This window comes from Macaca thibetana, chromosome 8 (genome assembly GCF_024542745.1).
Source record: "Macaca thibetana thibetana isolate TM-01 chromosome 8, ASM2454274v1, whole genome shotgun sequence".
NCBI lineage: Eukaryota > Metazoa > Chordata > Mammalia > Primates > Cercopithecidae > Macaca > Macaca thibetana.
Window position 1 is genome coordinate 8,107,722 of NC_065585.1, and position 26,962 is coordinate 8,134,683.

The 26,962-nt window shown below is 37.3% G+C and overlaps 1 long non-coding RNA gene across 1 annotated transcript in view; it reads right to left on the reverse strand.

Moving 5' to 3' along the window:
• LOC126960604 (uncharacterized) overlaps positions 1 to 26,962 on the reverse strand; it is a 136,605-nt gene that overhangs the window by 1,036 nt on the left and 108,607 nt on the right. The window lies entirely within an intron of this gene.

Consider the following 26,962-nt stretch of genomic DNA (forward strand, 5'->3'; position numbering starts at 1 on the left):
TAAGTGCTGGAATTACAGGCATGAACCACCATGCCCAGCCCAGCAGGTGTTTTTTACACTCATGTTCAATATTACACTTTACCTTTTGGTTAGGGTTCCGTGAAATACATTTAAAAAATCACTCCAGGTCTTTTTAAGCAGGAAGTGATTTAATAAAGGATACCAGGCCTAAAGCAGTAGTTTACAGGCTTAGTGTCTAGGAATGATTCCCACGTCAATGCAGAAGGCACCCATCAGTGAGCCCTACTTTAGATACAATTACTGGACTCATGCCCATACTTTCTACTCAGGAGTCAAAAAGACAGTCCTGTCACCGGGGTCTTCACAACGTCCCCCTTTAGCCAGGTAAAAAGAGAATGAACCCTGGAGTGAGGCTGAAGGAAACTTCTCATGTCTGTAGGTTTTCTTGGCATCAGAAAAAATCAAATGACGTTGAAATATGGTCTTTCTTTTATATCTGGTATCTGAGTCCATACAAGTGTATTCAGTTCATAGAACTTTATTTTATATCCAGAACCCTGGTTAAAGGTAGTTTGTGAAATGCCATTTTTAACCTTTTAGCTTCTCCAACTAGGAGGTTGAAATGAAGGTAAAAGCAACCAATTAACAGTACCCAGCATACTAGTTTCTTCTCTATTCATAAAGAAATGTAAAACAACTTAACAAATGACTACACATGATAGTGTCCCCAAGATATTTCTTTTTATCTAGAAATGTTAGTAACCACCATGAAGGGGGGGAAAAGCTACAATGTTCTCTCAAAGCATAATAGTAACTTGCTGGTGACATCAATTTGCAAATGAGAGTAAGTGGTGAGTTTCCTTAAGAAAGAAGACATACTGGGCTATAGTTAATATGTGTAGTAATCAAACAAATCGGACTTAAAGGTTACCTCTGAGTTAAATGATTCTGTACTTTATTCAACAATCCATTCATTCACTTATTCATAAATTTATTGTTAGTCATTCACAACCATAAGAATTTATTCCCACAGCTTAATCAGAATATCTAAGGCACTTAATCTTTACTATCTTCTTCTTATGTCTTGACAACAACCACTATCATTATATACATTCTTGGAGATAATGCCTGATAACCCAACAAAGTATCTATTAATATCCTCTTTGTACAAAGGACAAACACTGAAGCTTAGAGCAGTCTACCTACATTTATTGAGCTCCTATCCTGTGTGAGGCAGTGAGACAGATTCTAGAGACTCACGGATAAAATCCACCAAGTACCTGCCCTTATAACACTAATAGTCTAGTGACAGACACAATCAGGTGAACATACAAGCAATGACAGGCTTAGGGTGTAGCAATTTGAATGTGGAGCTGCATTCACTAAACATCATGGTGAAGGGGGAGGAATATTTTCACCAGTAAAATATATCCCATTTCCACTAGCCAGAAACATCACTGAATCCTTGATTAAAGATACTGTAGTTTATTAGTCCGATCACTCTAAATAGGGCCTACAACACTTTCCAATTAATAGATCAGCCGTAATCAGCCAGCTAATTACTCCCCTGACTACAGTTGATTTCCCCATTAGAGAGAGAATGAACAATGTATGGGAGAAGGTTAAACAGCAGCACAGACACACTATCATGGGAATCTGAGCCCTTGGGATCAAAGATCCCCAGAGCAAGTGTGATTCCATTTAAGGAGGAGACAGGAGTTGGGCTGAGGTGGCCAAGAAAGACAACAGACTCACCAATAAGAAAGAAAGGACAGAATCACAAGAATGACCACTGGACAGTATCTTGGAGATGATGGAGTCCAACCTCTCCTTAGGAGAAAATTTAAGCCAGGAAATTTAAATACACACACCTAACACTTAGACCCTTTCAAATTTTAGGATCCTCAGAAAACTGATGTTACTTATATTTTGATCCTCATTTCAACATTCATTAACTATGTGATCCCAAGAGGGTTATAAAGTTTCCTTTGCCTCAGATTTCTTATCTATGCAAGTGGGAAAATGTAGTAAATACCTCATAGTCTCTTGCAATGAGAAAATAATTGAATGAATATGAAGCCCTTGGAATAGTGCCTAGCAAATCTTAAGAGTTTAGCATTAATTTTAACTGTTTTAGTTACTTTTTTATTATTGTTACCTCTATAACAATACTGCTCTACCTACAGGAACTGCTGTGCGCATTACTATTTTTAGTGTAAGACACACTCATTCATTCAATTATTATTCACCAAGTACCTCCTCTATGCCAATCCATATGTAACTAATCCCCTTGAAGAATTTACTGTCTATTAGTAAGATGGAAAGAAAATACCACAATGTTACTGTGAAGTTATTTACAGAGGAGGAAATAAAGAGTACAGAGATATGGGGTCTAACTTAAGCTGGGCGGGGGGCGGGGGTTGGGGGAAGGACAGGTGAAGTTTACTTATAAGAGTTGCATGTTCAAATTGTCAAAGATTACAGAGAAATTAAGTAGCAATGATGGGGGAAGGCTAATTTCAGAAATTTACCATTTCTCATGACCACTATCCTCAGAAGCCTCCCAATATTTGATGAACCAATGTTATTGGAATTGGAGAATAAGTAGATAACAATAAGCACAAAGACAGGAATCAGGAATCAACTCACCTTAATGTGTCTCTTCATTAAAATAAACATTTAAGCCCCACCAATGAAAACATTTTTATCAACCTTATGTTGTAACTTTCTGAATTGTATTATAATTCATGGAATCCAGATTTTTTTAAAATAGCATTATTAACAAATTGGCAAATGTTAAAGAAGTTATAGACTATTAAAAATCCTTAAATTGCATGAAAATTCATTGATAATTAAGTGAGAAAAGTAGAGAGACAGGCTTCACACCTTCTTGTCATTTATACTTATATGACATCCATTTACGTAGAAAGTACTGCATGCTAGTCACTGTACTAATATTCTCAGAATTGGACTTCTCAATGACCTGATGAAGTACACAATATTGGCCTCATTTTATCTGTTCAGAGGAGTTAGCAATTTGTTAACATTTGTGCAGACAATAAATAGGTAGTGACCGAGGATTAAAATCAGGAATATATGATGACAAAGTTGATAACTGTTATTCTACTCCACTTAAAAGCTTTCAGCATAAAATATCTAGAACACATACTGATAAAAATGAGCTATAAGTAATTCTAATTTATGTTAGTAGAACAGGGAGCTAGAAGCTACCTTGGCTGTATTTCACATGACTTTCTTTCTTAGCTGATTCTGGAGGTCCAGTGGTTGTCTCTTGTTATTTTTTTCTTATATAGTTTTTCTTATTATATTTACAATGTAAATGATACTGGATGAGGAAGAAAGGTATTTTGATAGCCGAACAGGCATTCATTAAATTTAGATTCAGCTACCAATATTAACTAAGTGTCTATGATATGCTGACACTAACAGTACCAACGAGTTTGGTATGCATGATTTTATTCTGGCCGTATAACATCTTTTCAGTGGTATTAATGGTATTGACTCTGTTTCTTGTATCCAGGTTACCTAGTATTCTGACTCTCTCTCTCTCTCTCTCTCTCTCTCTAGCTCTCTGTCTCCCCTGCTCCTCCCTCTCTCTTTCTCCTCCTTTATTTTATTTGTTAACCTGGTTTATCTTTGAAGTATATTCCAAGCATCTTCTTCAACACAAAGTCACACCAGAATAAATCAAACCAAGAGATGACAAGAGGAATAAATTGAGTCCTGGTGATTCTGCTTGAGTTGCTACATGCAGCTTTCTATTCCTGGATATTTCCAAGCATCATCTGGCCTTAAATTGCTGCCCTATTTTCCAGAAGGAAGACTACAACAGGAGTTGCCCAAATTGATTGTCCCACCACAGCTTGTATCTTGATTCCACCTGTGAATCCAGAAAACACTTCAGCCATTTGAAGAGTGAAGGGGAGGCTGGGCATGTTAAGAGGTAGATGTATTTGGCCAGATCCTGAAGCCAAGTCTGCGAGGATATGTAAGGGCCTGATGCCATTACTGCCAATCCCTGCTACCCTTTCCCCCTACACACATACCAGTCACTCTCAATCCCAGCTGTGCTCATCCTTGGATCTCTCTGCCCCATGCTCTTTCTAGAGGTCTAATAATATCTTAGAATCTTTGATTATTTTTGGTCATTTTTTGGAATTCACAATAATCGAAAAAACTCTGGAACTCTTGAATACAGTGTGCTGCTTCTTATGCTCTTATACCAAAACAAAACTATTGATTTCATGGTTATGAGAGCAAGAAACTTAAAAGAATCATAGCTCTAGATTCTGCTTCTAGAATTAGAACATAAATCTCTATTTAGCCAAAATTAGATGTTTAATTTACTCTACATAGAGACATTTCTTATGCATTTTATTATTATTATTATTATTTTTTTTTATAAACTTGGTTTGAGAGGACCACGACACCCTCAAAAAGTGATTTACTCATTATTTATATTTAAACATATATTTTTAAAATTTATGTGTGCCTTCTCATGGGGGACACTAGTATCAAGGGAGCCGGCATCATTTCCAGCCTGTTCATTATGCACCAAGACAGACAGAGAGCTGCATATTGGCCTTGATAGTCACCAACAAATATTTGTCAAAAATCAAATTATTTAATAAATAATAGTATAAATAAATTCCTTTCTACCACTGAAATTCTATCATATTTTACAAACGTCTCTTTGATATTAATTGTTGCCTTTTTTTTCATTATTTTAGATTTGTAGAACTGTCTGGGTGTACTATGTCTTATGTCACCAGCAAACAAAGCACAGGACTTTCCTTCCAGTCATATTTGATTAATTTGTTCTTGGAATAGGACAGGGACTCATCCCTGTTCCGACAGACTACAAGGCTTCCTTCAGAAGAAGCCGTGGCAGAGATCATCACAAAACGACTTTAAGAGTGTGACACATTGAAAGAGGACTCACTGAGGCCTGTGGCATTTGCAATGAGATGAAATGGTGGTTGAGAAACTTACAAATCTGTTTGGGAAGTTCTGACACTGGTTTGTGTCGTTAGATGATGCTGCCTGCCACCACCTTGACAGCTGCATAATAAGAACAAAAGTCTCTCTGCTCAGGGACAGCTGCAGCACTGGGACTGTAGCACCATCAGCTGTCATTTGGAGCTGACAGCCTTCTTGATGGTGAGAAGACTTGGAGCTGCCATGGGCATCTCATTCAGTAACCAGTCTTTCCATTCATGTCAGTTTCCAGCCTAACCTCAGGTTAAGAGATGTGTCAGTATGACCCTTAGGAGTGTAATAGATCTGGTCAATCAAAAGCTGTGAATCCTTTCTCAATGGAACAAAAGGTAGCAGTCTCAGAAAGGGTGGGTGTGAATAAAGCCAATCACCCAGATGGTTGCCCTAGGGCTCAATAAATAGTCACACAATGACAATTTTCTAGCAGCGTATGTGGTCATTTGCAAACGGCTTTCACATACATTATCCTATTTATTTTTCAAAATAACCCTGTGAGATAAGACAAATAGGTACAATGATTACCATTTTATAAATGAGTCCATTGAGATTGAGAGAGACTGAATGGCTTGCCCAAGTCTGAATACATAGTCATTAATTAACCCTGGCTTAAATGGAAGCCTTCTAGTCTTCAGGTTCATAATGATAAACACTGACCAATGATATAATTTTGGCCAAAGAAGACAGGTCAAATCATTGAATGAGAGAGGATTGCCGAATCAAGCTTCAAATGCTAGCTGATAATATGTCCGGTTTCCCTATCTCCTAGTGGTGTTTTCAAATATGTGTCCAGATTCCATCTTATTTCTCAATTAATTAGACTCACAATTATTCATGAAAGACAATGCATAGAGCATTCCACTTGATATTTTTACATATTGTCCAGTTTTCTTTACCCTTACAAAAATAGCCCTTTGAATTGGTTTATATTATCTATATGTACCGCAAGAGGTAATTGGAATTCAAAAAAAAAACCCAAAAACTCAAGTAACATCACACTGTAGGAAATGTTAGAACTATGCCTTGAACCCCTGTAATTTGACACTGAAACTGTCCTAATAAAATTAATACAACTTAATTGCTAGATTTTTTTTTTTTTTTTTTTTTTTGAGACGGAGTCTCGCTCTGTCACCCAGGCTGGAGTGCAGTGGCGCGATCTCGGCTCACTGCAAGCTCCGCCTCCCGGGTTCACGCCATTCTCCTGCCTCAGCCTCCCGAGTAGCTGGGACTACAGGCGCCCACAACCGCGCCCGGCTAATTTTTTGTATTTTTAGTAGAGACGGGGTTGCACCGTGGTCTCGATCTCCTGACCTTGTGATCCGCCCGCCTCGGCCTCCCAAAGTGCTGGGATTACAGGCGTGAGCCACCGCGCCCGGCCAATTGCTAGATTCTTAACAAAAACAGAAGCCTGGAGTAGCATCAGAGCAAAGTATGAACCAGCTTGCCCTAGAGCCACTTCCTTCAAGCTACCGCTTGGAAGTCACCTACCCCCATCACAAGATCCTAACTTCTATAGATAACATCCTTACCATTCATAAACCTCAAGGTTTTCATTTGAGATGTTTTGCAGATCCTGCATTCCAACAAGTCCGTTGATGCCAGCCAGTCTGAAGACCCGCTCTGAGGAAGCCACTCAGTACCGGAATGTGGTTTCTTCATCTCCCTGTCCCATGACTCAACCTCTCACTTTGCAAACAATCAGCAACCTTAGCTCCTCAGCTCTCTGTCCACCAAAATTCCCTTAAAAACCTAAGTCCAAAACTTCTAGGACAGGTAGATTTGAGGTTCCCTCTCATCTTTTTCTTTGGCTGCTATTTGGTTATTATTAAACTCTTTATCTGCTGCAATTCCTGCTGTTTTGGTGCATTGATTGGTTACCGTGCACTAAGCAAGAATCCGATCATGCTATAACAACACTATGCAGGTTGATTTTCTTTATGCAAATATTCTGAAATGGATATGCACACATAGGGTCTCAAAGTCCTAATTTTCAATGTATATTTTTAAATGTTTATAGTAAGAAAAGATCAGTATGACAATATTCTGAATCACTTGAATTAAGTCCTAAATAAACAAGTGTTGTCACATACTTTGTGGGGCCAACTCAAAACAGTTTGTTTCCAGGCTCGTAGGCAATCAAGATCACGCAATGTGACTGATTATTCTTTATGAGGCATTTCTTAAAAAGGGAATTCATGAGTCATTGACTAGAACTCTATCTGGTTCTCTAAATTTAGTCCATATTAATTTGGTTTATGTCAACACAAATATGCCTTGCAGGACTAGTGCAAGGTTTTGGGATAAGTACTGTGTTAAACAAGAGAGGAGTCAGATCATTTTCTTTTACTTAAGGGCCAGTTCCACAGTGTGTGAGTGTAAAAAGACCATAAAACAGAATGAGAATTCAGGTAAGAATGTTAAACCTATCTCTTGTCTTGTGCCATCAAAAGAATTTGACACTCATAAAAATCAGTGACAAACTGTATTAGTCTGTTCTCATGCTGCTAAAAAAGACATCCCTGAGACTAGGCAATTTATTAACAAAAGGGGGTTTAATGGACTCACAGCTCCACATGGCTGAGGAGGCCTTACAATTATGATGGAAGGTGAAGGAGCAAAGGAACGTCTTACATGGTGTCAGGAAAGAGAGCATATGCAGGGGACCTGCCCTTTATAAAACCATCAGATCTCCTGATACTTATTTGCTATCAAGAGAACAGCGTGGGAAAAACATGCCCCCATGATTCAATTACCTCCCACTGGATCCTGCCAATGACATGTGGCAATTATTGGAGCTACAATTCAAGATGAGATTTGGGTGGGGACACAGCCAAACCATATCACACACTTTTGCCATAATTGCTGGCATGTAGTAAGTCAGGTAAAATACACTACATACTGTATAACTCATTTTATGTAAAACTAAAAAAAGCAAATTTATCTCTGTTGACAAAAAGCACATAGGTGGTTGGTTACCAGGGGATGCAAGGAGTGGTTGCAGTGAGGGAACAGAAAGAGACACAAGAAAGTTTGGGGACGATGCCATCACACACAATCTTGGTTGTGCCCATGGCTTCATGTGTGCATACACATAACAGAGCATATCCAATGGTACCCTTTCAATACAATTTCTGTGGTTTCTTGCATGTTTAGTACACCTCAAAAACATTGTTTAAAAAGTAAATTACTGGTATTGCTTTTTGAAGTTTGATTAATAATTACACATAAATAATTTAAACTTCTAGTGAATTATATTTGGATTAAATCAACTAAAGAAGAATGAATAAACTATTCATTCCTCAGCTGGCTCCTTAATTTCCAGGTTATAATTATTGGGGTCTATGTACCAAATTTTACTGAGTGTTTTCTATCTCTAACAATAGGTTTTTCTTAGTAACGGAGTTCTGCCAGACTGAAATCTTGCTTCAGACTTTTCAACTTAAATATAAGGTCTTTTTCCTCCCAAAAGATATGCTAAACATATCTTATGTTAATGTACATACATAAATATTAATATCTAAAATTTATACTTTATATATTTACATGTCAATGTATGTTTATGTGAATATATTTTATATTCTTTGTTCATATGTATGTTCTTGTTATAATATTAAGTATGACTTTCATTAACAAAATATGTTTAAGGAAAAGTAGTCAAATTCCATTATATTTTTCAAAAGAAATGGATAATCCAAATCAAGCCTTCAAGCCTTCCAAATTTTAAAATGATGAAGGATATCTAATTAAACACTTAACTAATAGTAAAACTAGGAAGATAACTTCAATATACAAAGCGGAAATAGTACAGAAAATTATGACACATGAACTTGATGGACTTTTATGCAGCCATTAAGATGATAATTATGAAGGCTATAAAACAAAATGAAATGCTTATAGTAAAATATTGAGGGACAAAGACAGAATGCAAAATCATATCTATGCTATAATTAGGTTTTGCACAACACATACTTAAGGAGTTTGTAACTCCGTTTCAAGCATTGTCTTAGGTCCTGCAGTTGTAAAGGTAAAGAAATAACTGCCCATAGCTTTAAGAAGCTCAGTCTCATTGCGGGAGACTGACATGCAGTAAATGAGTATGATAACCTCTAAGACCTGCTATATAATTATATAGTGCAGAAGTAGGTCAGAAAAATAAGTAACAAAGCCCATGAAGTGAGCTAGGAAAACTTCCAGAGAAATAAATATCTGTCTGTGTAGGTACACTGGCCAGAGAGCAACTATATCTGGGATGGAAATCCCCTTGGTACTTTTGAGAGACAAGAAGTCGTCAAATAAAATGTTTTCTTAGCAGTAGCAGCCAGTAGGCATAGCCCAAATGGCTCAATTCTCTCTCACCTGCTTCAACTCCTGCTTGTCCACATCGCCTACCTGCAAATCTGTTGGTAGAAACCTCCTTCCCGCCCCTGCTCATCATAGGAACATCATGGTTTATGTTGATATACTTTTATGGCTTTTTGATAACCCCAAACTGCTGGATCCTTAAGGGTCACTTCTCTGACACTTGGCATATTATTTTAGGATTCCAAACTTTTTCCTGACTCACTAATTCTTCTTGCGTAATGCTATCAACTTTGGCCTCTAACTACGGTGACTCTCCATTCTGATTCTTAAACATTACAGCTGGGAACATAAAAGTATGTTCTATAGAGTATATAGAGAAAGGGTCAACAAATCGCCACCCATTGACCAAAGCTGTCCTGCTAAATATTTTGGTACTACCTATGCTATAGACCAAATATTTATGTATCTCCAAATACAATGAAACATAATCCTCAATATAATGATACTTGGAGGTGGGGCCTTTGTGAGGTGACTAAGTCATGAGGTCAGAGCCCTCATAAATGGGTTAGTGTCCAGAGGACACAGATGGCTATCTATGATCCAGGACGCAGGCCCTCACCAAATACAACACGTGCTGGCATCTTCTCATTGGAATTCATAGCCTCCAGAACCATGAGAAATAAATTTCTTAGCTATCTGTCATAGCAGCCTGAACAAAATAAGACAAAATTCAAAGTTCAAATGGCACTTACATTTCTAACTAGCTGGAAACAAATATATTTTATAACACAATAATTACATTAAAAACATTTTCTTCTTTGTAAATAAAGTTTTACTGCAACATGACCATGTTTTCTATCTTTATATACAGCTAGTCTCCAACTTATGATGGTTTGAGTTACAATTTTTCAGCTTTGTAATGGTGCAACAGGGATACACATCCAGTAGAAAACGTACTTCAAGTACCCATAAAACCATTCTGTTTTTCACATTCAGTATTCAATAAATTACATAAGAAATTCAACACTGAATTACAAAATAGGGTTTGTGTTAGATAATTTTACCCAATGGTGGGCTTTGTAAGTATTCTGAGCACATTTAAAGTGGGCTCGGCTAAGATGTGACATTCAGTAGCTTGGGTATATTAAATGCGTTTTTGATTTACAATGGGTTTACTGGGATAAAACCCCATTGTAAATTGAGAAGCATCTGTATATTCTGTGGCCACATTCTTGTTACAGTGACAGAGTTTAGTAATTGTGACAGAGAGTGTATGACCTGAAAAAAATAAAACAGCTTGCCCTTTACAGACAGTTTTGTTGACTATGTAATAGAGAATAATCTCAACATATTGCTATAGTTTATTTATTATATGTATAACTATACATTTATTATATGTGTGTATTTATTAAATGTATATGTGTTATTTATTAAATGTATATTTATTATATGTATAACTGTATTTATTTTATGTACAACTATGTATTCATTGTATTTTGACAATACTTTAATGTAACTAAATCTTTTCAAGAGCAATAAGATAAAAGTTTAGTAAAAAAAAATCAAGTACCACATTTCTATTTCTCAAATAAATTGATGATGATGTAAAATTTGTTAGTATTTGCCTTCCATATTAGTCCATTTTCATGCTGCTGATAAAGATATACTCATGACTGGAAACAAAAATAGGTTTAACAGATTTACAGTTTCACATGGCTTGGGAGGTCTTGCAATCACAGTGGAAGGCAAGGAGGAGCAAGCCATGTCTTACATAGATGGCAGCCAGCAAAAAGAGGGAGGTTGTGCAGGGAAACTCCCCTTTATAAAACTGTCAGATCCCATAAGACTTATTCACTATCACAAGAACAGCATGAGAAAGATCTACTCCCACGATTCAATTAACTCCCACTTGATCCCTCCCACAACACATGAGAATTCAAGATGAGATTTGGGTGGGCACACAGCCAAATCATATCATTCCTCCCTGGCCCCTCCCAAATCTCATTTTCTCACATTTCAAAACTAATTATGCCTTCCCCAAAGTCCCCCCAAAGTCTTAACTCATTTCAGCATTAATTCAAATGTCCACAGTTCAACATCTCATCTGAGACCAGGCAAGTCCCTTCTGCCCTAAGCCTGTAAAATCAAAAGCAAGTTACTGACTTCCTAGATACAATGGGGGTACAGGCATTGGGTAAATACAGCCATTCCAAATGGGAGAGATTGGCCAAAACAAAGTGGTTACAGGCCCCATGCAAGTCCAAATTCCGGTGGGGCGGTCAGATCTTAAAGCTCCAAAATGATCTCCTTTGACTCCACGTCTCACATCCAGGTAATGACAATGCAAGAGGTGAGTTCCCATGGTCTTGGGCAGCTCCACTCCTGCGGCTTTGCAGGGAACAGCCTCCCTGCTGGCTGCTTTCATGGGCTGGGGTTGAGTGTCTGCAGCTTTTCCAGGCACATGGTGTAAGTTAGTGGACCTACAATTCTGGGGTCTAGAGGATGGTGAGCCTCTTCTCACAGCTCCACTAGGCAGTGCCCCAGTAGAGACTCTGTGTGGGAGATCCAACCCCACATTTTCCTTTCATACTGTGCTAGCAGATGTTATCCACAAGAGCCTCGTTCCTGCAGCAAACTTCTACCTGGACATCCAAGTGTTTCCATACATCCTCTGAAATCTAGGCAGAGGTTCCCACACTCCAAATGTTTACTTCTGTGCTCTGGGGCAAGAAGCACATCACATGGAAGCTGCAAAGCTTGAGACTGCACCCTCTGAAGCCACAGCCCAAGCTCTATGTTGGCCCCTTTCAGCCATGACTGGAGTAGCTGAGATGCAGAGCACCAAGTCCCTAGGCTGAACACAGCACAGGTACCCTGGGCACAGCCCACGAAACCACTTTTTTTCTCCTAGGCCTCAGGGCCTGTTATGAGAGGGGCTGCCATGAAGACCTCTGATAGGCCCTGGAGACATTTTTCCCATTGTCTTAGGAACTAACATTGACCCCTTGCTACTTATGCAAATTTCTGCAGCCAGCTTGAATTTCTCCTCAGCAAACGAATTTTTCTTTTCTATTGCATTGCCAGGCCACAAATTTTCTGAACTTTTATGCTCTGCTTTCCTTATAAAACTGATTACCTTTAACAGCACCCAAGTCACATCTTGAATGCTTTGCTGCTGAGAAATTTCTTCTGCCAGAAACCCTAAATCATCTCTCTGAAGTTCAAAGTTCCACAAATCTCTAGGGCAGAAGTAAAATGTCACCAGTCTCTATTAAACATAGCAAGAGTCACATTTACTCCAGTTTCCAACAAGTTCCTCATCTCCATCTGACACCACCTTAGCCTGGATTTGATCGCCCATGTCATTATCAACATTTTGGTCAAAGCCCTTCAACAAGTCTCTAGCGAGTTCCAAACTTTCCCACATTTTCCTGTCTTCTGAGCCCTCCAAACTGTTCCAACCTCTGCCTTTTACCCAGTTCACAAGTCGCTTCCACATTTTCGGGTACGTTTTCAGCAGCACCCTACGTTACTGGTACCAATTTACTATATTAGTCCATTTTCATGCTGCTGATAAAAATATACCTGAGGCTGTGAACAAAAATATGTTTAATGGACTAACAGTTCCACATGGCTTAGGAGGCATCACAATCATGGCAGAAGGCAAGGAGGAGCAAGTCACATCTTACATGGATGGCAGTGGGCAAAAAGAAGGAGTTTGCGCAGGAAAATTTCCCCATATAAAACCATCAGATTTCATGAGACTTATTCACTATCATGAGAGCACTATGGAAAAGACCTGACTGCATGATTCAATTACCTCCCACTGGTCCCTCTCACAACATGTGGGAATTCAAGATGAGATCTGGGGAGGACACAGTCAAACCACATCGCCTTCCACCAGTGATGCCTCTGACCACATGAAAAACCAATACACATCAATCTGCCTCAGCATCTATCTAAAACAGTAGAGTAATTTTAACAAGTCTCTGCCTAAAGATAGAAATTTTACCCAGTACATCTTAGCCCAGCTTGTTTTGATCATCAATCTGTAAAGCTTAACTTTCAATGTTGACAAAAAGCCTATTGTTTTAAATTTATGTTTGTTTCATCTTTCCTTCTGCAGTATAAAAAGAAAGAAAAAAATTAATGTGCTGACAATTAAATTATGATTTTAAATTGATGTTATTAGATGTCTCAAATATGGTACCTGTTTTTTTAAGTCTATTTTGTGTTGCTATAACACAATATCACATACTGGATAATTTATAAAACATAGTGAGCTATTTCTTACAGTTCTGGAGACTGGTAATCTCAAAAGAGAAGGGAGTTGGCATCGGGTGAGGGTTTTCTTGCTGCATAATTTATTACAAAAGGCCAAAGGGAAAAAGAGAGCAAGAGAAAGGAAGCTAAATTCATCCTTTTTATCGGGAACCCATTCTAAATAATATCATTAATCCATTAGTGATGGCAGAGCCCTCATAACCTAATCACCTTATAAAGGTCCCACTTCTCAATACTGTTGCATTGAGGATTAAGTTTCCAACACATGAATTTTGGGGTTACATGCATGCCATCATGTTCTAGCTCATGATCCCCAAAATTCATGTCCTTCTCTCATGTAAAATACATTTATTAAATCCCAGTAGCCCCAAAGTGTTAACTTTTTCCAGCACTAACCCAAATGTCCAAAGTTCAGAGTTTTATCTGAATCAGAGATGAGTGAGACTTACAGCATGATTCATCCAGAAGCAAGTTCCTCTAGAGCTGTAAGCCTGTGAAATTAACAAGTTATCTGCTTCTAAAACACAGTGTTAGAACAACCATAAGCTAGATATTCCCATTCCAAAAGGGAGAAACAGGCAAGATAAAAGAAATAACTGGTCCCAAGTAAATCCAAAATCTAAGAGAAAAATCAGTACTGAGTTTTATAGTTGGAAAATCATCACCTTTGACTTTATCCCTCACATCCTGGGAACGCTGAGGTAGGAGCTGGGACCCCAAGGCCAAAGGCAACCTCATTCCTATGGTATTGCTGGGCACAGCCCATCCATCCACTCTCAGGGGCTAGAATTTCATGACCGTAGCTTTCCCAAACTAGAGTTGCACATTGGTGGCCCTACAGTTCTGTAGTCTTGGGGGCTTCCCTACTCCCCCAGTTTCAATGGGCATTGCCCTAGTGGATGCTCTCTGCAGTAGCTCTGCCCTTGTAACAAATCTCTGCATAGGCCTCCAGGACATCCATGGCATCCTTTGAAATCTAGGTGGAGACTGTCACAGCCCCACAACTTACGCATTTTGCTTTGCAGAATTTGCACCACATAGATGCCACCAAAGTTTATGGCTTGTACCTCCAAAGCAGCAGGTAGAGTGTCACTTAGGCCCACTTGAGCCATAGGCAAGGCAGTCAAAGAGCAGTTTGCTGGAAGGCAGGGAACAGAGTCCAAGGTGGCACTGAGCAGGAAGCCAATGGAGGGCACCCTGGGCTCTGGGCTCATCCCCTGAATTTATTCTGCCCTCCTGGTGCTCTGGACCTGTGATGGGAGGGGCAGCCTTGAAGATCTCTGAAATGCCTTCAAGTCTTCCTCCTATTGTCTTAATGAATCTAACCTAACTTTCTTCTATCCATATTAACTTCTTTTTTAAAAAATACTTCAATTTTTATTTTAGATTCAGGGGCACATGTGCAGGTTTCTTACATAGGTATACCGTATGATACCGAGGTTTAGGGTACAATTGACCTAGTCACCCTGGTAGTGAGCATAGTACCCTACAGGTAGTTTTTCAGCCCTTACCTCCCTCTTTTTCTCCCCACTCTAGTAGTCCCTAGTATCTATTGTTCCCATCTTCATGTCCATGAATACCCAATGTTTAGCTCCCTTTCAAAAGTGAGAACATGCAGTATTTGGTTTTCTGTTTCCACATTAATTAAATTAGAATAATGGCCTACAGCATCATCCAAGTTCCTTCAGAATAAAGAATAATTTCATTCTTTTTTTATGGATATCTAATATTTAATGATGCATATATACCACATTTTTTCCCCAATCCACCACTGATGGGCATCTAGGTTGATTCCATGCCTTTCCTATTGTGAATGGCGTTGCAATAAACATAAAAGTATGTTGCAGGAAGTAAGGGACTCTGAACAGAGGGACCAGCTGAAGCCATGGCAGAAGAACATAAATTGTGAAGACTTCATGGACACTTATCACTTCCCCAATCAATACTCTTGTGATTTCCTATGCCTGTCTTTACTTTAATCTCTTAATCCCATCATCTTCATAAACTGAGGATGAATGTCACCTCAGGACCTTGTGATAATTGTGTTAACTGCACAAATTGTTTATAGAGCATGTGTGTTTGAACAATATGAAATCTGGGCACCTTAAGAACAGGATAACAGCAATTTTCAGGGAACAGGGAGATAACCTTAAAGTCTGGCTGCCTGTGGGCCGGGCAGGACAGAGGAAATTCCAGCTTGGCGATTTCTAGTCAGACAGGTTCTCTGCTCTTGAACCCTGACAATGCATGCACAGCAGGACATGGAAGTTCATTAGTGATTCTAGTTTCACCCTGACCTTCTGCCGTGTGATCTTTTCTCGCCCTTGAAGCATGTGATCTCTGTGACCCACACCCTATTCGTACACTCCCTCCCCTTTGAAAATTGCTAATAAAAACTGGCAGGTTTTATGGCTCAGGGGGCATCACGGAACCTGCTGACAAGTGATGTCTTCCCCAGACACCCAGCTTGAGTGCCAGATTTTGGGGGAACCCACCCCCGATAATTTAACAGAGGTTCTTTTCTATTTTCCCTAAGTGTCGGCCTGTCTGAGAAGTACAGGGAAAGAGTACAAAAGGGAGAAATTTTAAAGCTGGGTGTCTGCCAGGCTGGAATTTCCTAATCCTAGCAAGCCTGGGGGCACTGCAGGAGACTAGGGCATGTTTCATTCCTATCTACATCTGCATAAAGGCAGACACTCCCAGGGTGGCCATTTCAGAGGCCTCCCCTAGGAATGCATTCTTTTCCCAGGGCTGTTAATTATTAATCTTCCTTACTGGGGAAAGAATTCAGTGATATTTATCTTACCCATTTTCGGTAATAAGAGAAATATGGCTCTGTCCTACCTGGCCCACAGGCAGCCAGACTTTAAGGTCATCACAGTGTCCTGAGGCGACATTCATCCTCAGCTTATGAAGATGATGGGATTAAGAGATTAAAGACAGGCATAGGAAATCACAAGAGTATTGATTGGGGAAGTAATAAATGTCCATGAAATCTTCACAATTTATGCTCAGATTGCAGTAAAGACAGCTGTAATTAATTATAAAAGTATTAATTTGGAGAACTAATAAATGTCCATGAAATCTTCACAATTTATGTTCTTCTGCCGTGGCTTCAGCCGGTCCTTCCATTCGGGGTCCCTGACTTCCCGCAACAAAAGTACATATGTCTTTTTGGTAGAATAATTAATTTTCCCTTGAGTATACCTGATAATGGGATTCCTGAGTCAAAGAGTGGTTCTGTTTTATGTTCTTTGAGAAATCTACAAACTGCTTTCCACAGGGGCTGAACTAATTTACATTTTCACCAACAGTGTGTATGTGTTTTCTTTGCTCTCTATCCTCACCAGACTTTGTTGTTTTTTGACTTTTAAATAATGGCCATCCTGACTGGTGTGAGAGGATATCTCATTGTGGTTTGGATTTGCATCTATCTGATGGTTAGTGATGCTAATTAGTTTTTTATATGTTTTTAGGCTGCTTGAATGTCTTCTTTTGGAAGTGCCTGTTCATTTTTTTTCCCACATTATAATGGGGTTATTTATGTTTTGCTTGCTGATTTGCTTAAGTTTCTTAAGAATCTGGATATTATATGTTTTCATTCAATTCACAGAGTCAAATAAATCTTTCTGAAATGTATTAAGTTGAGGGTAAAACAGCTGACATTAATAGGAGTGCTCTTAAAATTTAGTCCATTTAAAATTGAAGGTAGAAATTAGTTGTTATTCTGGTGCTAATATAAAAAATTTTGGAGGAGTACATTGTTATGGTAAAAGCAAGGTTCTTGCTGAATTAAGAAATCAACAATGTTTCTATGTACTGGAATTGATTGTGTTGCACAAGCAAACACTTCCTTGCATAGTAAAAAATGACTATGATGAACGGCCTCCAGTAAATCTACCAGTGAGGTTGAATTCATATTAGTCAAAATTTACAAATACATTTATACATATACAGTTAAATTGAAACTACTGACAAATGGATAATTTCAATTACAAAAAATACTTGGTAACAACTCATGTTTTCCTTCTTTTTAGCAACTATCTATGAAATTATTGAAATGTAAGACACTGAACTCTGTTGATTACTTTTTGTAGAATGGGTATTATTTCTTTTTTAAATGGTTGGTAGTATTTTCCAGTAAAATCATCTGAATCTGAAAGTTTCATTGTTGGAAAGTTTTCAGCTACCAATTCAGCATCCTTAATAGATATGACACTATTCATTTTATTTAGGTTTTCAGTGAGATTTGGTAGTTCCTGTTTTCAATAAATATTTATGTTTTATTTAAGTTGACACATTTTGTCCATGGTATTTCTATATATTTCTCTATTATCTTTTTCATGTCTATGGGTTATTAATTATTGTTCTGTCATTCTTGAGATTGGTAATATGGGACTTATCTCTCTGTTAGTCTGGCTAGATGTTTATCAATTTTATTAAGTTTTTCCAAAAACCAGCTGATTTCATTGATTTTCTCCATTCATTTTTCTGTTTTTACTTTTATGTATTTTTGTTCTAATCTTTATTCCCTTTTTTCTTCTTGCTTTGGGTTTAATTTGCTCTTCATTTTATAGTTTCTTGAGATAGAAGTTTATATTACTTATTTGAGACTTCATTTCTTTCTTAGTATAAGCATTTAATGTTTTGAAATGTCCTTAAACACTACTTTAGCTACATCCTACACATTTTGATATATTGTGTTTTCATTTTCTTAAAATTCAAAGCCATTTTCCAATTTTCTTTATGACTTCCACTTTTTCCCTACTGGATTATTTAGAATTGTGGTCTTCAATTTTAAAACATTTTATGTTTTTCCAAAAATATTTCCATCATTTAGTTTTAGTGTTACATTTTGTGGAACATATATTGTATAATTACAATTTGATTAAAATTGTTGAGATACATATTATGACCCAGAATATGCTCTACCTTAGGAAATGTTTTATATGCACTTGAAAATGGTTTCATTCTGCTATTGTTGGGTGAAGTTTTTCTATAAATGTGAATTTGGAAAAAGTTTGTTCATAATTGTTCAGGTTTTCTATATCTTGTGATTTTATGTCCATTTGTTCTACAGATTACTGAGAGGAGACAAAATCCAAACTATAATTATAGATTCCTCTATTCCTTCTTGTAATTCTATGAGTTCTTCCTTCATTTATTTTGAATTCCTCCTTGACTTTTATATGTCTTTTCAGAGATTTGGATTCTTTATCACTTTATCAGTTTATTATTTATCTTTGTTCTGGGACATACTAATCCTTATTACAATTTGGTCACACCACTTTTCTTTTTTTTTCATCAGTGACTTGATGATCCTTATGCATTTCTTCTGGTCATGTTTTATCTCTATTATATGTAAGAAAATCTTCTTACAGACAGCACATATTTGGGTCTTGATTTTTATCTAATCTAACAATCATGTATTTTAATTTTTGTTTTTATACCAGTTATATTTGAATTAATTATTGATATGGAATTAAACCTACTATCTTATTTGTTTTGCACTTGTTTGTTCTTTATAATTTACTTATTGTCTGCCACGTTTTAGATTAATTATATATCATGTAAAATTCCCTGCTATCCACTATTGATTTATCTTTTCTATATCTTTAGAAATAACTTCCATAGGTATATGCGTATATCTACACACACACACACACACACACACACACACAAAATATCTTTATTTTATTACAATATAAATCAAAGTAATACAGATTTTTGTAACCTTCTGTTTTCTGTAATATTGTTTTTATACAATTTATTTCTACATACAGCATTAATCCAAAAGACAATGTCATTTTTGTTTATTTGTCTGTTCTGTTGTGATAATAATACTCAACATAGGCGATAGCCTCTTAAAATATTTAAGTGCACAATATAGTATTGTAAATTAAAGGCAAAATATTGTACAACAAATATGTAGAAATAGCCACCTTGCATAACTGAAACCATATACCCATTGAATAGCTACCTTTTTATTTAATGTAGTAAATCAATTATATGCCAGAATAATATAAACATTTTGCTATAATTCAGGCAATGACAAGCCATTGACAAGCCATGAAATTTGTATTAACAATTCATGAAATGAGTCAAAGGAAAAGGTAAAACTGTTCAGGTTTGGGGCTTTGGTAATATTTAAATACATAACAAGTATGGATATTAGAAATATCAATGGAGGTATGTGAACGATACTACATGAATATTCTTTGAGGAATGTTAAATATAGCAACTTTTTTTTCTGGTCTTAGACTACGTATTGCCACAATGTTTACGTTTTGGACATTTTTTAAATCAAAGTTTATTTTTTGAGGGGATTCCACTTTGTCTCCTCCATGAATCACTCATTGAGCTCGCTGGGTTTGATAGTGTATCAAACCCCAGATTCACAAGGTGGATCAGATACAGCCCTCACCATGGGGAATTCCCAGACTAATAGGAAAGATAAGTACATAGGCAGTCTCTATACAACACCTTTAAACTGTCAGATGGAAGTAAAAGTTAATCTGAAGAAACACAAGAAAGAACATGCGTCTATTTACAGAGGTTGGGGAGGGTGAAGACATTCAGGAAAGTTTCCCAGTGAGAGGGGGAGCCTCTGAATTGAGCTTAAAATGAGAAGTAACCTGATGTAAATGACGAGTTGATGGGTGCTGATGAGTTGATGGGTGCAGCACACCAACATGGCACAAGTATACATATGTAAAAAACCTGCACGTTATGCACATGTACCCTAGAACTTCAAGTATTATAATAATAATAATAAATAAAAAAATAAAAAAAAGACAAGTAAAACATAGCAGATGAATAAAAGAGGGAAATAGAACATCTTAGCAGATACTAAATAACTTAAAACGATAGAAGATTGTTTCAGCTCTAGCCTTGTGAAATAGAAATTAACATATATGTGATTTATTTAGGAGGTTAGGATATTAATTAGGCCTAAACTTAACAGAGTAATGGGAAGATTTCAGTGGAAGCTGCAACAGCTCTTCATAAGGAAAGGTCAAATACAAAGCCTATTTAAATCATCCTTCAAATTCTTCCCCTACAGATTCTTCATAAAGAACAACATACAATAGATAATGAGAGAATCTGCAAATATGAGAAAGTGAAATATACTCAAATTCATAATTACCTATGGTCAGGTTATCTGTTCTCTGATTATGATATATAGTCACAGAGAGGTTTTTGTTAATATTAGAAATCGATAGGTATACAAATCGATGAAAATAAACTTTTATGAGTAATTAATATGTCCACTGTCTGATCACAACACTCTTTCACAAATGTATGTTTATGTCAGACCATATCAAATTGTACAATTTACATTTGTATAGTTTATGGTGTTTTCATTATATTTCAATAAAGCTGTTAAAGAAAAATAAAGGAAATCTACATCTCTGCATAGAGAAGTCACTGTCTACACCATATTTTCAGGATTTTCATTTTTGGTTGTTATTGTAATAGTAAACTTGGACTGACAGTGAGATCATCTTACTCCTGATCCATAGTTCTTGCTTTCTCTGGTAAGAACATTTGCTGAAGTGAGGGATAGCATCTGTGATCTCTAGGTGGAGAAATTTCAACTGATGCAAGAGGTCTAAACCTATGGATCCATTAACATGATGACTTAAAATCTGACCAAAGTATATTCAACTGGGATTCTGCATAACAGTAATAGGCCAATGGTGGTACAGGCACATTTATGCTATGAATGATAGCTTTATTAAGCAAATATTTGAAGAAGTCATAATTTTAATCCATTTAGTATTCCCTGGTGGCTACTGCATGCAGGTACTAGGCTAAACTCATGGGAAACAAAAGTAAATAAAACACGGATATAGCTCCATAGGAATGCCAGGTCCATTGCCAGAGGACAGCAGGTTAAAGTCATGAAGTGGAATAATAGTCACTGCACAACCACAGGCCTGGTGTAATGGTACCGTAGGACAAGGATTGAACAATTAGAATAGGCAAGTTTCGGAGACAGTCTCGAAAACAGATGGCATTTGAATGGGAGTTTGAAGAATGTAAGAAAAACAACATTGTCTCATCAGACTGGCTAAGATTTTTTATTGTGCATATTTCTTGAGTACAGTATGAGATTTTGGCACATGCATAAATTATGCAATGATCGAATCAGTGTAACTAGCATACCCATCACTTTAAACACTTATTATTTCTTCATAACGACATCTGAAAGCCTATCTTCTAGCTATTTAAAAGCATACAATACAGCTAGGTGCAGTGGCTCATGCCTATAATCCCAGCACTTTGGGAGGCCAAGGTGGACAGATTATGAGGTCAAGAGATCAAGACCATCCCGGCCAACATGGTAAAACCCTGTCTCTTCTAAAAATACAAAAATTAGCCGGAATCACTTGAACACAGGAGGTGGAGGTTGCAGTGAGCCGAGATCACACTGCTGCACTCTAGCCTGGTGACAGAGAGAGCCTCTGTCTCAAAACAAACAAACAAAAATGCATTCTTTTTAACACTAGTAATTCTACTACGCAATAGACCACCAGAACTTAACCTCTTTTATCTAACTATAACTTTGTACCTGTTGACCAATCCCTCATTATCTCCCTTTCAGCCTCCTTTTCCCATTCTCTGGTAACCACAAATCTATAACTAACATCATACTGAATGGGAAAAGTTGAACACTTTCTCTGTAAGTTCTGAAATATTATAATGATGTCCACTTTCCCCGCTTTTATTCAACATACTGCTGGAAGTCCTAGCCAGAAACATCAGGCAAAAGGAAGAAATAAAGGGCATCCAAATTATAAAGGAAGAAATCAAATTGACCCTGTGTGGAGATTTAACAGTCTTACTTATGGAGAACTGCAAGGACTCCATGAAAACTATTACAACTAATTAAAAAAATTCAGTAAAGTGGCAGGATACAAAATTAACATACAAAATCAGTAGTTTCATTATGCCACTAGAGAATTATGTGGAAAAGAAAACAGGAAAGCAATCCATTTTACAGTTTTACAGGAGCAGGAAGAAATTTAGCCAAGGAGGTGAGAGATCTTTAAGATGAAAACTGTAAAACATTGATGAAAGAAATTGAAGAAACACACACACACACACACACACACACAGAGACATACCATACATGGAATAATTAATATTGCTAAAATGTGCATACTACCCAGAGTGACCTACTACTTCAATGCAATTTCTATCAAAATCCCAATGACATTCTTTAAAAAAATAGAAAAAATATATATAGTGTGAAATCTGTATGGAACCCTGGAAGACCTAGGATAGCCATAGCAATCTTGAGCAAGAAGAACAAAACTGTTGGCCTCATACTACAAAGGTATAGTAATGAAAATAGCATGGTATTGGAATAAAAGGAACACACAGACCAATGGAGCAGAATAGAGGGCACAGAAGTAAACTCACACATCTAGGGCTAACTGATTTTTGACAAAGGTATCAAGTAAAAATAATGAGAAAAGGAAAGCGTTTTCAATAAATGGTAATGAGAAAATTGAATATTCACATGCAGAAGAATAAGACCAGACCCTTATCTCTCACCATACACAAAAATTAACTAAAAATGGAGTAAAGACTTAAATATAAATATAAAACTGCTGCTCTCACTGGCAGCTGGTTCTTTTTAATGTTTTGACATAAAACATGCACATCCATACAGCGATATTTTAAATTAAATCTCCAGTTGTACAAGAGAACATGGGTGATACTTTGACATCTGAATAATGAGTCTATAAAGAGGGGGCAGAGGAAAAAAAACAGGAAAGGCATCACCATTTTGTCATTAAAGAAAAACATAATAAATTACATATTATTTGAATAAGATACAAAGAGGAATCTTACAAGTTTTAGTTCATTGTAGAGATGATAATATAAAAATTAAGGTTATTCATGAGAAACAGTCCAGCAACTGTGGGATGAGTGATTAAACAAGAGCTTTGTCTTGTAGATTATATGTCCAGGTTACCTTCCAGACTTTTCCACAGAGAAAAACTAAAAGAATACAGAAACATGTTTGAAGTTTATGAAAAATATCTTGAGAACTAAGATCTTTCCTTTATTCTCTTTCTATTCCTCTCTATTTCTCTCTCATGCTCTTCCTTTATTTCCTTTTCAATAACAATATTGGGAGTTTAGGAATTATCTATGAAGGGACATAATTGTTACCTTATTCCCAACTTTTTGTTCACGTCTCCCTGCATTAATCATTCTATGAGTTTCAATTATTTCTTATATTGAGATGGGGGTGAATAGATTTCTTAAACAGAATTGTATTTTAAATGTAGACATTTGCATATTTTCTCACTAAATTATAAGTTACTGAAAGGCAAAGATTTTCTCTCCATATTAAAGCAGGGTAGTTCATTGCAATGCAATATGTTTACTACATTAACGATGACTGACCCAAAAGTTAAGTTTAATCTGCTTCCTAAAACATGAAAATTGCAAATAAGGGTGGCATGGAATATATTAATTTTAGTTAGTAGTTATGAATACTGTATTTCTATTAAAACAAATTCTATTTTTAATAAACATCTACAGTTATTCATTCATTTTAGCTATTACTAAGTTTTAGGTATTGAGTTCAGAACATTATATTTAGTTTAACAAATAAAAGACAGGAATTCAAATTCTTGAATTCCAGATAAGCAGCAAAGAAGTTTTAGCTTACATATATCCTATGCAATATTTGATACATATATATAGTGACTTGAGTAATGGCCTTGAAAAAAGATATGTTTATGGTGTAAGCACCTGGAAGCTGTGAAAATGACCTATTTTCACAGGAAAAGGTTTTGCAGATGTAATTAAGGTTCTGGAGATGAGTCCTGTTGGAAGTAGAAAGGGCCCTAAATGTAATGGCGAGTGTCCTTATAAAAAAGGGAAAACACACACACACACACACACACACAGACACACACACACAGACACAAAGACACACACACACACACACAGAGACACACATACAGACACACACATATACACACAGACACACACATACACACACAGACACACAGAGACACACACACAGACACACACACACAGAGACACACACACACAGACACAGACACACACCCAGACACACACACGCACAGACACACACACAGACACACAGAAACACAGACACATAGACACACACGCACAGACACACACGCACAGACACACACACACACAGACACACAGAGACACACACACAGACACACACACACACAGACACACACACAGACACACACACACAGACACACACACAGACACACACACACACACACACACAGACACACACAGACACACACACACACAGATACACACACACAGACACACACACACACACACACAGACACACACACACACACAGACACACACACAGACACACACACACGCAGACACACACACACAGACACACACACACACAGACACACACAGACACACACACACAGACACACACACACACAGACACACACACGATGTGAACATCGAGGCAATTCAGAGTGAAGCATCTGCATGCCAAGGGACACCGACGACTCCCAGCAGCCACTCGAAACCAGGAGGGAGACCTGAAATGGATTATCCGTCACAGGCTCAGAAGGAACCAAACCTTCTGACATCTTCATTTTGGACCTGTAAAATCCTGAACTATGGTAGAGCAGATGTCTGTTGTTTCAAGTCACTCTGTGTTAATTTGTTATGGCAAATGTAGAAAATTAATGCACTATTTCAACAATAAAAACAAATGTTGTTTATCTAAAATTGAAATTTAACTGGACATCCTGAAATTTTATTTGCTAAATCTGTTGACCTTGCTTTAGATGGATGATCTCATTAAATGCTCTATGTAAATGTAAGAGCTAGCTGTTATTGTTCTGCTTTACATTAAGGAACTGAACTCTAAGATGTTTTCAAGCTAGCCTAATAACTAATCAATCAATAAGCATTTGAGTCAGAATTCCAAAGTGAGACTTTATAATTCATAATCTTCAGCTCTTAATTAATATTATACCACCTTCTAACAGGTCTTGGGGTGAAATTTATGATATAATAAAAACTGAAAAAATGTAGGAACAAACTTATGCATGCATTGTTATTCTAGGATGGGGAAGGGTGGACAAGAGGAGGAGAAACATAGGGCATCAGAGTATTTGAGGACCTACAGAGCAGCAAGAGCTCAAGGCGGTCTACTGCTGGATACAAAAAAAAGAGTCACCAGGCTGGGTAAGGTGGCTCATGCCTGTAATTCCAGCACTTTGCGAGGCCGAGGCGGGAGGATCACTTAAGGTCAGGAGTTGAAGACCAGCCTGGCCAATGTGGCGAAACCCGTTCTCTATTAAAAATACAGAATATTGGTTGGGTTTGGTGGTACATGCCTGTAATCCCAGCTACTTGGGAGGCTGAGGCATGAGAATTGCTTGAACCCTGGAGGCAGAGGTTGCAGTGAGCTGAGATTGCACCACTGCACTCTAGCCTGGGAGTGGGGGAAAAGCCAATTCCTGCTGTAAAACTCAGAATATAAGCAATGGTTGCTCTCACAAAGTAGAAAGGGCATATGTTAAAGCAAATGAATGAAACTGAGCATGGCAAATCAGAACATTTCAAGATACACAATGTGAGTAAAGCAGAATGCATGCCTCTAAGATGACTGCATCATCATTATTTTATTCATATCACTCCTTTGGTAATGTGGTTCTAGTGTCTGGATTTCCAGCAATGTCTAGATCAGTTCTTACCTACAACTATGAAGATATTTATTCAAAGCATGGCTCAGTCTAACTTTGCAGGTCCTCTTCCCTTTCCCATGTATTGAGGGAGCTGTGCTACAATGTCCCCAAACTTCATTCCAACACGAATGTCGGATGGCCTGCAAGGTGGTAAATAATGCGGAAAACAGCCATGAACAGTGAAAAGGAGCTATGCAGACTTAACCTGCCAGACTTCAACAGCAGAAACTCTCCAGTTTAGAAGTAGTGGAAGTTTTCCTCTTCGTTGAGTGCTGTGCTTTAAGACAATTTTTTAACTGTTTTTAACTTCTAAAAAAAAGTTGATATTCAGTAATTTGGAGATACATATGTACTAAGAAATCATATTGCTTTTAAATCTTTAACTTAAAAACAACTCCAAGATGTTTGTGCTGATCTTACTCAAATTCTTATGGAAAGTGATTCAGGTTTCAGGCTGAAACCAAACTCCTCACAGTGTAGCAAAACAGAATCAATTATTATTAGACAGCAATGAGTAGGTAAAAGTAGAATTAAAGTGGAATCTCTGAGCAGCCCTAAAACAGGGTGTTCTGACAAATATTTTCTTATTCAGCATGACTCTCCTTTTACAAGTGTTCACAAAATGATGCAAGAACCATGACAGCTGGCTTCTCAGCACAATTAGA